The 13,661-nt window shown below is 38.0% G+C and overlaps 1 long non-coding RNA gene across 2 annotated transcripts in view; it reads right to left on the bottom strand.

Moving 5' to 3' along the window:
* Nucleotides 1-13,661, bottom strand: part of LOC126354790 (uncharacterized) — a 71,521-nt gene that overhangs the window by 5,727 nt on the left and 52,133 nt on the right. The window contains exons 2-3 of one of the 2 annotated variants that reach the window (XR_007565383.1): nucleotides 9,644-9,753; nucleotides 5,822-5,916 (exon numbers count right to left, since the gene is read on the bottom strand). This is a non-coding gene — a long non-coding RNA (uncharacterized LOC126354790). The remainder of the gene's footprint in view (nucleotides 1-5,821; nucleotides 5,917-9,643; nucleotides 9,754-13,661) is intronic. The other variant, XR_007565384.1, reaches the window with a different exon arrangement.

Here is a 13,661-nt window from a genome sequence, read left to right as displayed (position 1 = left end):
CCTCTGCGATGGCTCTGTGGCTTTAGCTCATTCTCCAACATGGTGCTGTACCGAGCACTGTTCACTGTTTTAGCCCTTTGCTGATAGTGCTTCAAAATTGACCCTTTCATATCCCAGAAGACGATGAAAAGGACCTTTCTGGTATAGGGTTGAGACTTGAATTTCTTCTTGGCTGAAGATCATGTGTACCGTGGCTGGAGATCATGTGTATTGCCATTCTGAAGACTGTCTTTTGCTTTCTGATTCACAGTGATGTACCCTGGTTTCGTCTCCTGTGATGACACGTGTCAGAAAGTTGTGTTCTTCACTGTTATACCATGCCAGAGACGATGTGGCAGCCTGAACACACACCATCTTTTTTTTCACCAGTGAGCATCCTAGGCAACCATTGTGCACCCAAAGAGTGGCACTGGAGAACCTCACTAATAATAGAATGAATGGAACTGAACTGATATTCTGTTCCCTGGCTTAAGCTTTACAGAAATACACCGGTTCTCTTTAATAATAGCATCAGTGCGTCCCACACACTCATCAGTAATAACTGATTTGGGACTACAAAAGCATTGCTCATCTGTGACTGACATATGTCCGAAAGGCATTTACCCACTTGTACAACCTTCTGTCACTAACGCTGTTATCTCCATACCTTTTCAACATCCTTATATGAATTTGTCAAGGTTTTATGCCCTATGACCATAAAAATCATATTACTGTTCAGTATTCTTATATGGTACATGAAGCTAGGGACACGGCCATGTTGTTTCAACTGCCTTTCTGAAGTAGTTTATCATGCCATCTGTCAGCATATGCTGGAACTTTCTCAAAGCATGCATCTTCACTGCCTGATGTATTAATTGCATTTAATACTAATAATTTGCTGTTACTTTTTGAATTTCCCTCGTATGTAGCTGAAAACTGTAGCTATTTGTTCCATGTGTACCATCTCCACAAAGGACACCTTTGTCATATTTTTTCACAAACTCTGACAAAAATCATGTTTGTCAACTTGGGTATACTCGGACAGTACACTTCAGTGTGCCTTGTATTGGATGAAAATTTTGAACGGGACAGTGGTGTTTAATTAACTGTATTTGAAAGTACATTCAAATTTTTCCTTACAAGATTATAATATTGCGCTAATTGGCATTCAAGGGTGCAAAAGAAATGTAGTTGAGCAAAACTAACGTCAATAGATGAAGAATGCTGCAATGCCTAAGTCTCAAGGATGTACGGTGAAGACACCTTCAAGCACCAAAGATGCAATAACCATGCCAAAAAATTGGTAATATACAGATACTTATGGATATCCAGATAAAAATTGAATCCCAGCAGTTTTTCGGTGTCGTGCACTAACACAACTCCTACAGATAAGACGAAGCCACTACATCTCGTGCAACAACACTAGAAGACAAACAAGCATAACAACACCCGCAATGTGGATGAAGTTGTAATCTATTGGCATCCTGTAGTACTAGATGATTAGGTTAGATTTACTTTCATTCCAATTGATTCGTAGTGAGGAGGCCCTCCAGGATGTAGAACATGTCAGAATAACAACAATACATGACAAATATTTACAACTCGAACAAATAAGCTAATGTACCATTCTACAGGCCCCAAGTGGTATGGTCACCATTTTTTAATGAACGCTATATGAAAAAATCATTTTACAAATACTAATGCAATGAATTTAAAATAAAAAAAGTTTTCTATTTCTTTATAAGGTAATAAATGTGTAATACAACTACTAAATACTTAGTTACAATAAACACATTACTGCACTGAACTGGTGCTGAAGTTAGATTGTACTTACACACACACACACACACACACACACACACACACACACACTTATTTACAATGAACACATTACTGCACTGAAATTGTGCTGAAGTTACGTTGTACTTACATATATATACACACATACAAATCAGTTGGTTCTACTGAGAAATTCATCAATGGAGTAGAAGGAGTTGGCCACCAATAAATCCTTTAGGCTTCTCTTAAACTGAATTTCATTGGTTGTTAAGCTTTGTATGGCTGCTGGCAAGTTATTGAAAATGTGTGTTCCTGAATAATGCACACCTTTTTGTACAGGACTAAGTGACTTTAAATCTTGTGAAGATTATTCTTATTTCTAGTATTGATTCCATTAATTGAGATGTTGGTTTGAAAAAGTGATATATTTTTAATGACAAATTTCATTAAGCAATAAATATATTGGGAAGCAGTAGTTAGTATCCCTAGTTCCCTAAACAGGCTTCTGCAAGATGTTCTTGAATTCACACCACATATAACTCTTACTGCACGTTTTTGTGCCTGGAAAACTTTTTGTTTGGCTTGATGAATTTCCCCAAAAAATAATCCCATATGACATTATGGAATGAAAGTAAGTAGTATGCCAGCTTTTTAGTTTTTATATTCCCTATGTCTGACACAATTTGCATTGCAAATAGAGATTTTTTAAGATGCTTCAGCAGTTCTGTGGTGTGCTCCTCCCAGTTTAATTTATTATCAAGCTGTAATCCCAAGAATTTAACACTGTCTACTTCTATCTGCTTATCATCGTATGTTAGGCATATACTCATGGGACACCCCTTACAAGTTCTGAACTGCATGTAGTGTGTTTTTTCAAAGTTTAGCGACAAAGAATTGGCTAGGAACCAGTGAGTAATGTCCACAAATATTTTATTAGCTGACCTTTCTAAGACTACACTTGATTTGCTATTTATTGCAATGTTTGTATCATCAGCAAACAAAACGAACTTGGCTTCTGGTAATGTTACTGATGAAAGGTCATTGATATACACAAGAAAAAGTAAGGGCCCTAAAATGGAACCTTGTGGAACTCTACATGTAATTAGTTCCCAGTTGGATGATACCTGATAGCTTGATAAATGTCTCTTTCCTAATAACACCCTTTGTTTCCTGCCAGAGATATAAGATTTGAACCATTTTCCAGCATTTCCTGTTACACTATAATATTCTAATTTACTTAAAAGGGTATTGTGATTTACACGGTCAGATACCTTTGACAGATCACAAAATATACCAGTTGCCTGCAATTTTTTGTCCAATGAATTAAGCACATTTTCACTGTAAGTGTAGATAGCCTTCTCAATATTAGAACCCTTTAGAAATCCGAACTGTGACTTTGACAGTATGTTATTTGAGATCTTTGACAGTATGTTATTTGAGATAAGATGGTTATAAAGCCGATTGTACATTACTTTTTCTAAAATTTTTGAGAATGCTGGCAAAAGTGAAATTGGATGCAAATTTGATGGTATTTCTTTATCTCCTTTCTTAAGCAGTGGCTTAACTTCAGCATATTTCAACTGTTCAGGAAATATTCCACTGATAAATTACTGGTTACACAAATAGAATGTGATTCTGAGTTAAGTCACATATTAAGCTAACTATGTTGATATTTCATCATACCCACTAGATGTTTTTGATTTTATGATGGATATTATTTCTGCTGGGGTAGTGAGGGTCGAATTTATATTATGGAAGTTACTTGAAATGTCTGGTCTGAGGTATTCCATGGCAGCATCTACAGAACCTGACAACCCCATCGTGTCAGTAACAGTTATAAAATGTTTGTTAAAAAGTTCTGCAACACTACACATGTCTGTCACCAATGTGTCATTTAATCTTAATGCTATTTGTCCTTCTTCATGTCTGGTTCTACTGGTCTCCTCCTTTACTATATCCCATATATACTATATCCCATATAGTCTTATTTTGTTATCTGATATGACTATCTTTTCCTTATAATATATTTGCTTTTATGTCCATATGAACTAGAGTAACCCTCACAATTGTTTGATCTGCAATTACATTCAAGCCCAAAGAAAAAAAAAGTATAGAGTCATACCAAACCCTCACGATCTGAGGGTAGGGATGTAAAGTGATATGGTAGGAAAATAAAATCTGCATGACTACCATGTCTCCCCTGTCGGTTATCATGAAGACACATGAGAAGCTTTCCCTTAACTCAACCACTAGTAATGTACGCAGCTGAAAATTGTAGCTATTTGTTCCATCTGCACAAAGGACATCATTGATTTTATCAAATGAGTGTCAAATAGAGTTGCTAAAGAAATATAGCAAACAGAAATACTCTGACAATGACTTACACCTCTTAGCTTGAAAATCAGAAATGTCTTCTAGTTTAGTGCCCGCTGCTGTGCTCGCTTTGACTGTTCGTCTGCACAGTTTTTTATAATCCCCTGTCACATACTTCTTTATATTTAAAACTGAGAATTAATTACCAATTCTCATAGGTTTAGCTTTATTTTCTTACATTAATTTTTTTTTTATTTTCTTGAAAATTTTTGTCCCTAGTTCAGCCCCTTAGGGGTTGAATTTCCAAAAACAGTGAAGCACATGTCTTTCATTTCTAACCAAGAAGGAAAATACCAATTCTCAAAGATTTAATTTTAAAAATGCAAACCTACGTTTCTAGCATTTGTAGACTTAGAGAAAGCTTTTGACAATGTTGACTGGAATACTCTTTTTAAAATTCTAAAGGTGGCAGGGGTAAAATACAGGGAGCGAAAGGCTATTTATAATTTGTACAGAAACCAGATGGCAGTCATAAGAGTCGAGGGGCATGAAAGGGAAGCAGTGGTTGGGAAAGGAGTGAGACAGGGTTGTAGCCTCTCACCGATGTTATTCAATCTGTATATTGAGCAAGCAGTAAAGGAAACAAAAGAAAAATTTGGAGTAGGTATTAAAATTCATGGAGACGAAGTAAAAACTTTGACAGAATTACAATGTCATCGGCGAACCTCAGAGACGGCAAAGGACTTGGAAGAGTAGTTGAATGGAATGGACAGTGTCTTGAAAGGAGGATATAAGATGAACATTAACAAAAGCAAAATGAGGATAATGGAATGTAGTCAAATTAAATCGGGTGATGCTGAGGGAATTAGATTAGGAAATGAGACACTTCAAGTAGTAAAGGAGTTTTGCTATTTAGGAAGTAAAATAACTGATGATGGTCGAAGTAGAGAGGATATAAAATGTAGACTGGCAATGGCAAGGAAAGCGTTTCTGAAGAAGAGAAATTTGTTAACATCGAATATAGATTTATGTATTAGGAAGTCGTTTCTGAAAGTATTTGTTTGGAGTGTAGCCATGTATGGAAGTGAAACATGGACGATAACTAGTTTGGACAAGAAGAGAATAGAAGCTTTCGAAATGTGGTGCTACAGAAGAATACTGAAGATAAGGTGGATAGATCACGTAACTAATGAGGAGGTATTGAATAGGATTGGGGAGAAGAGAAGTTTGTGGCACAACTTGACTAGAAGAAGGGATCGGTTGGTAGGACATGTTTTGAGGCATCAAGGGATCACAAATCGTAGAGGGAGACCGAGAGATGAGTACACTAAGCAGATTCAGAAGGATGTAGGTTGCAGTAGGTACTGGGAGATGAAGCAGCTTGCACAGGATAGAGTAGCATGGAGAGCTGCATCAAACCAGTCTCAGGACTGAAGACAACAACAACAACAACATGATAATATTTCTCAGCAAGACAGTGTAACCCAGCCGTGGTAATCAGTTAGGAGGCTAAAATGCTCTCATAACAAAATATTTTCATAAAACCAGCTTAGAGGTTGGGGAAAAAAAACACTGAAACACTTATCTTGTTACTTGTAACCGAGAAGTCAAATACTAATTTTCATAGATGTAGCTCTAAAAATACTATAGAAGTTGTTTAATAATGATGTATTTTCAAAGAAGTGATTTATGATAATCTGCCTTTCACTTTCATTAATTTTCTCAAAACATTTTAATCTACTAGACTCACAGTTTTTTCAGTTTCATGCACGTGGTTTCTCAACTTCTTAGTAGCATCCAGTACTCGTCCATACTTCTGCCTTTTCTTTGGATTAACTTTCCAGTCTGGAGCAGCATTTACATTTGGATCCATTGTAGAAATTGAAATAATAACACCTTCTCACTAACAAAAACAAAAATTAAAAAATTCCTTGTCACTATGAGTCTTTTCAAGAATACTAACTTAATCCGTGTGGCTCTCGAACGTATTATCATTTTAAAGAATTAGAGTAATAATTCATCCAAACAACAGTGGAAATACTTTAAACTGATATCCAGCACTACTAACATTGAGTATTATTAAAATCAGTTTCATGTTTGTATTTCAAACAGATATTTTTATTTATTTATTTATTTATTCATCCATGGAACAATAAATATTGTATGGATGTCGTCAGTTTACAACACATGAGCACACATTTACATTAAGAATGAAACAGGTTTCTCATATTTTGTGGAGTTTTTATAACTAGCCATACACACATTTAAAATTACATAGTATTTTGGTGATAATGTCATATGTTGCTAATAATCTACATCTACAGTATAACAACTTTTACTTTCTAAAAAGGTTTTAAGCTTTTGTCTGAAAGTGAGGGGCTCATTTATTTCTTTAATTTCTTGTGCTAATTTGTTATACAGTTTTATCCCATTGTAAAATATACTTTTTTGCGTCTTTGCCTTGTTCTTTCTATCTAGATGGAGGTGGTGACAAGCTCTTGTTTTATGGTCATGTATTAGGCTGTTTGTGTTGTACATGTTGAGATTTTTCTTAATGAACATTGTTTCTTGTGAGTGTATCTTTCAGAACATAATTAGAATGCCTATGCAAAACATTAATCATTTCTTTGCAAAACACTGCACAATCATCCTATGATTCTAAATTTGTTGCTAACTGCTGATACTTGTTACTTTTCGAGAAAACAAATAGACACATTGAAGTCTATATTGTCTGCTGGTATAACAGAAGCATAAACAATATTTTGATGGACAGTGACATTCATCATTCCCCCCCCCCCCCCCCCCCCCCAAGTCTTAATTTACAGAATGAAATTACTGATGGTATCGGAGGATTCATTATATGTCTTAGGCTTGGTTACATTACAGGCTTCATGGTAGGTACACAGTGGAGCCAATGAGCCCTGACCTGTGTGCTCGACGGGAGCCCCTGGCATGAGCAATGTTTCAAGCACTTATTGTAGGGTTCTCTTCTAGGTGATGTAGGACATCCTTCTCAAAGTTGTAAGAGCATCGCTTTTGTGGAACACCACACTTCATCCCTTGTAGTTACCAAATCACAAGATTCTCTTAGCTGTTGTAGTTAGTCGAAAATAATGCTTGATATCATATTTACAACAGGGATTTACAATAATGGCCTCTTCTCAGTTGGAGCGCTTATCGGGAGATTTGAAAGTTATCTGTTCTTCAAACATATTTTATTTCCAAATGGCACGTCATGTCTACAATCCCTAGAAGCCTATAATAGGAATTGTAAAACACCCTGTATATTTGCTCAAAAAGTTCACTTTGCTCTTTCCAGTAGGCACTGTCTCTTGAGCTGTGATGTGAGAAACTAATTGTAGTATCCAAAATGACTGGAAAAATTGGAAGCAAGAGAAAACATCCTTGAAAATTGAAGTTCAGTCTAGCTATTCTTCAGTAAAATAGTCACCTAATTCTGCCTTCAAATTCAGAACGATGTTCAATGTAACACCTTGGAATGCTATTATTTGTTGTGCTGAAACGTTTTACCACGAGTGCCAAATTGAATTTTTTGTCAGTGTAGCCATTTTCTGTGTTTTTTCTGCTGAGTATACATTTGTTGCAGTCACAGTTTTACTGATAAAATCATTATTTAAACTGAGAATGTTGAAGTTCTGCTGTTGGGCATGCATTTCGAGAAAAAGGGAACCTCTGTTTTATAACAGAATATGTGAAGTTGAGAATATCACTGTCATGATAAACCTACTAGTCACATGTGACAGACTGCATATTATAGCCACTTTCTTCTTAATCAATAGTTTCAGATCAACTAGCACTTACATCACTGCACACAGGAAATGATTCTTCCTATTCACTCTGCAAGATAACCAAGCTGATTTCTATAGTCTCTTCCTTCTTTGCCTCTTGGTAGTGTACCTGTGTGTTGTTTGAACCTTAATGAATAGTACATGGTTTTTACTTAATAATGTACACTACTCCATAGTCAGGGATTCACTTTTTTTTCACACTTTTTTATCTTGATGACATATTTTGAGACAACGACCAGTTCTTTAACTTTGCAACACAAGTAATGCATAAATCAGGTTAGCTCTCTCATCTAACAACAGTGCAGTGCCAGAATTTATCAGTGAAATTATGACGGTTGAAGCCACAGTTTTTAGAAACACTATCAGTGGATCAATTGTTGTTATGAAACTGTTCAGAACAAAATATTGAGTTTGATGTAAATGTAAACTGTGTTTGTGCCAAACATCATCACAGTAAACACAGTGACTTGTAGAAATCTATTCAAGAAAATAACACATTGATATCTCACTCGGTCCAGCCCTCAGCTTAAGTCATAATGGGACAATATTTAATTGTTCCAATGAAAAATAACTCGGTCCAGCCCTCAGCTTAAGTCATAATGGGACAATATTTAATTGTTCCAATGAAAAATAATGGTGCAACTTTTCTGTTATTTACAACACAATTCAGTCTTAAGTAATCAAAAATATGAATTAGGGAATTTACTTGTGGGCTCTTAAGCACCAACATTACTAAGTTTTTGCTGATTCCGTTACATATACTTGTGGAAATAGCATAGTGAATCACTCCTGCAGACATTTACAGATAGGTTGCGCATAGACGTTATGTGAGTGATTAAATAGCTCGATACTGCCCAAAATTCTCTATCCATTCTCTGTAGAGACTGGCACGTTAACAAATTGTTACTTTGGAAACTACATAATCATTTGTAAAACTGCTATGTTAAATTTTGCTACTCAATATTAATAATAATTTTGTTTATTAAATATGTGTGGTGTAGGATATTAGAAAAGTTAATGAAACCTCCACATTAGGAATACACCATTTACAGGTACATACACCACACTGACAGTTGGGGTAAATTATGTGAAAATCTTAATGGCTTACTCAATTAATGAAGTATGTCAGTCAGTACATAAAAATTAGGTCAACAAATGTATAATGACAAAGGTTGGAATGTAACACGTACAGAGGCACAATCTGCCATGTAAAATATAACATGGTCATAATCTTTAATGATAATTATATAGTAAATTAATTTCTTTCACATATATTGAAATGTGTTACTGGAAAGTCAGAATAACAGTGCCTCTGATGATTGGTACACATTAGCCCACACAAAATTTGCCAAATCATATTGCAGTAAAAAGTACAGTTAGCCATATTTTTTGATTAACAGATTTTCCAGTAAAACCAAATACAGCATTGGAATCAGTACATTGATGATGTTGCCTTGAATGATGAAGTTGGGAAAAGCTTAATTCAGGTTTCGACATATTTCAACATCTGTCACATAAATGTTACTCACAAAATATACTAAAAATAAGAAATAAGAAAAAAAGAAAAAAAAAACAGTTATTGGCAGAAATGCAATAAGAGCAGATGGGAGATTTCACATTGCTCTGTTTCAGCTCTTACCACTGAACTTGCTTCATCTTCAGTATCTTCTAAAGCCAAACTCACACCATCATCATCACATACACACCTTCTACATGCATCTTCATACAAGCAAAAATCATGTGGAAAACACGCAGTCACTTACATATATTAAAGCACATGGCCTTCTTTGAAGGACGACAGACAACTTGTTTACCTGTTGACCAGACACAGTACTACAAGATGGTGTCGGGTTGCCTGGGAGAGCAGAACGGGCTATAAAAAACAGAAACAGTATTTCAGACCACATCCAACATCATAGCAGAAGCATAAAATCATTGTTGGATGAGATGTGTTATTGAAGTGGAAAAGGTTAAACAGGTGCAAACTTAGAATTCTGATGCATAATTAAATGGCCTCTTGTTTGTGACTTGTAGTGTGGAGTGTATTGTTGTAGCTTAGTAACTTAAGTTGAATTAAGAGTCCTGATGTCTGGGATTCAATCTCCATTCGTTTCAAAAATATGCAATTTGCACTGTGGGTCAGACGGCACGTTAAAATGTAGGCCTCCTGTAACTGAGTTGTATGGCCATGCCTTCCTCTCACCTTCAGACTGATTCTTCTAATCAGATAATGCCTCTTGCCTTAAGGACAGCATTACTGCTTAGTAAGGAAACATGCAGTTTTGGAATTCCATTTCCTTCCTTTTTTTCATTTTCTGTGTGCAGTTGTAGTTTACTTATGGGGGAGAGGGGGCAGGATCTATCCAAATTATGCAGATTGTAAGAAATTTTTCAAGACAGGCACACCATTGGCAGTGTTGTCCTGGGTATGACATTAAACTGCCCCCCAACCCAAGGTGTAGTGCGACCCGTGCCGAGGGGTGCATGGCACAGGGGATCTGTGCTTCAAACGGGGCCTCTGGGGTACCAGGTGCTCCCCCAGAGTATCTAGCCTAGCTCGGGCATGCGGGGCTCTGCCCGGGTGGTCCACACTTTCCTCAGCATCTCGTGGGATCATAGATAAAAATCCTGAAATAAGCTCCAAACGAGCAGATACTGAGAATTCCAGGGGACCTCTCTGTGAGGCGACCCAGGATTCAGAATGGACCAGGTACAAACTTGGCACGAGGGGACCTCGAGGTGAGGTGACCTCGGACCTTATTGATGATAAAAGTAGTGTTGCAGAGGGAGACTGTTCTAAACTCGCAATAGGAGGGACCTCAGTTGCCGTATGTGGCACTGGGGAAACCTATACATCCAAAAACAACTCTGAAAGAGCCGATGTGGGAAATGGCGACAGTGATGCAGAGGGAGAGTGCTCAAACCTCTCAGATGACTCTGTGCGAGTCTTCTCCATGACAAAGAATGCAGATGTGGCTTCAGCAGATAAATCTCTGAATATTTTGGAGAAAAAGCAGCAGAATTGTGTGTTGAAAAAAGTGAAGTTGGGTTATATAACTAACAGCAATGATTCTGCAATTGAAATGGTGGACAAAAAGGTAACTGGTGTTTCAGGTCAAGAAGTGGAAGGAGAGGGAGAGATTGTTGGCCCAATGAGGTATGCTATCATGCTCGATGGTTTCCCAGATGTTAAGATGACAGAGGAACAAGCTGACAAGGTGCTGACAGCACTCATGGAGCGGATTCACCCAAGTGACCGGAGGCAACCTATCCAGTTTTCTGCGACGCAGTACGAGAATGGGGCCTTGGCATTGACTTGTGTCAACAATGCAACCAAAGCATGGCTGTTCAAGACTGTTTATAAAATTGCTCCATGGCTGGGAGCCGAGCTGCAGGTCGGGCAAGCAGAGTTCATATTGAAGGGTACCAAGTGCATACTGTGGATGACTAGGACAATGAAGAAGAGAAGTAACCAGCAGATTCTGGACTTGTTTCAGAAGCAAAATAGAGACATCTCCACTGCTGAGTGGAAAGTCCTAAGGAGGGTGGAAGAGGCAGATAAAAGAGAGAGGCTGACTGTTTGGGTTGATGACAAATCTCTTGAGGATTTGCAGGCACACAATTTCAAATTATTCCTTGGTTTGGATCAAGCTGATTTCATGCTGGCATCAGAATGGAAGAAAATGATGAACAGCTGCAGTTCAGCAGAGTGGCATAATCCGCAGCCTCTACTTCACAACCTGGGACGACAATCTCATGCAAATTACAAACCATGTCAACCGGTGTCTCTAAAGTTTGTTGCATCCAGTTCTGGGCCTCCGAAATGCAAACTGAAAAAAGTGAAATCTGGTGATATTACTAACACTAACGACTCTGTAACTGAAGGAGTTAGCAAAAATGAAGCTTATGTTTTGGGTCGAGAATTGGAAGTAAAGGAGGAAATGTTTAACTGGATGAGGCAGGCTGTTGTGCTTGAGGGTTTTCCAGATGTTAAGATGACGGAGGAGCAGGCAGAGATGGTGGCGACAGCACTCGTTGAGTGGATTAATCTGTCTGATGAGGGGGAATCTATCCAGTTTTCTGGGGTGCAGTTTGAGTGTGGGGGTTTGGTGTTGACCTGTGTCAATGAGGTGACCAAAAAGTGGCTGAAGGACACTGTTCGTCACATCATTCCATGGTCAGGAGCAAGGCTGGCACTCGGCCAGGCAGATCTTATGTTGAAGGGTACAAAGTTCATACTGTGGGTATTGACGGTGATGAAGAGAAGTAATCAGCAGATTTTGGACTTGTTTCAGAAGCAAAATAAAGGCATCTGTACTGCAGAGTGGAAAGTCCTGAGAAGGGTGGCAGAGGGAAACAAAAAGACAGGACTGAGTCTTTGGGTTGACAACAAATCGGACATCCCCACCTTTGAATGGAAAGCCCTCGAGAGGGTGGCAGAGGCAGATAAAAGAGAAAGGTTGACACTTTGGGTTGATAACAAATCTTACAAGGATTTGAAGGCACGTGGTTTTAAATTATACCTCGGTTTGGATCAGGTAAAACTCATGCTGGCATCGGAATGGAAGAAAGTGGTGGAGAGTTGCGGTTCGACAAGGCGCACTTACAAACTGCGTTCTCTGGTACCTGGTTTGGGGCCTTCAGGTGTGTCCCAGTCTCAGGCACCTATGTTCTCGGGTCCTAATCGTTGTCTTCAATTTTCCAGATTTGAACATCAGGGTCAGACTCATCATCGTGAACATAAATTTGACAATACAGGCCCTCCTCAGTTCTGTCAGACACAATTCATGACTTCAGAACGACTCTTGGCACAAGAGGGCATGTTCAGAGAATCTGCTGTACTGCAGAATATCGAGCCTAGATTCCTCGTTTCAGAACAACCTCATGGGCATAGGTTCGGCATGTCGGAATGGTCACAGTCACGAGAAGCCAGTTACATTGTACCGGACAGAACGCAACATACAGAGCCTTGGTACACATTGAATCGATCCCAGGAATACAGGTACTCCACCTTGGATCACCAACAGCTTCATGTCACAGGCTACAAGGACCAAGATCTTTCGGAGGTTCATGAGATGAGGTTCATGGTTTCAGATCAGATGCACTCCAGAGAAGGTAGATTAATGGAACAAGGTCCTCTGTACTCTAGTGAATCTAGATTAAGATTGTCGGGTCCTCAACAGTTCCGAGTATATGATAATACAGTTTATAGGAACCCACTTTCTTGGGAAGACAGATTTTCAGGTCAGATTTTCCACCCCAGCAACTGATGTCATCTTAGACGAGCTGGATGCCTTGTTCCTCAAGATCTTCAGATTGTGGCAAGGGGTAACTGGTAATTATTCCCCAGCCAAAATAGAACTTGATTGGTAGTTTCAGACAGTGACTTCACATTTGCTACATCTAACATTCCAAATTGTGAGCATGTTTGTTGAATAAATTGAAATAACCGTAGTGTTAATTTCCTATCCACTGTCAAATACTGGACTTACATGTATATTTTCATGAGCTCCAGATTTTCCCATTGTCCTATGTATTGTACGGTGATAAACTTTGAGATCAGGTTGGAATTGTTTTGTTTTAACTTTATTACATATGATTGCCAGTTGATGAGTTTTTTGAAAAGGCCTGTCCATTTGTTCTACATTGCAAACCTCTTTGAGCAGGCTAATAATATGTTTTGTTTGTAGTCTTTAGAAACATTTGTTTTTGTAACTCAATTTTTTGCTAGTTTTCATAGTATAAAGAAAGGAATAAGTTAAGTAAGTATTTGACATTGTG

This window comes from Schistocerca gregaria, chromosome 3 (genome assembly GCF_023897955.1).
Source record: "Schistocerca gregaria isolate iqSchGreg1 chromosome 3, iqSchGreg1.2, whole genome shotgun sequence".
In the NCBI taxonomy this organism is placed as follows: Eukaryota; Metazoa; Arthropoda; class Insecta; order Orthoptera; family Acrididae; genus Schistocerca; species Schistocerca gregaria.
This window is presented reverse-complemented; position numbering and strand designations above follow the sequence as displayed.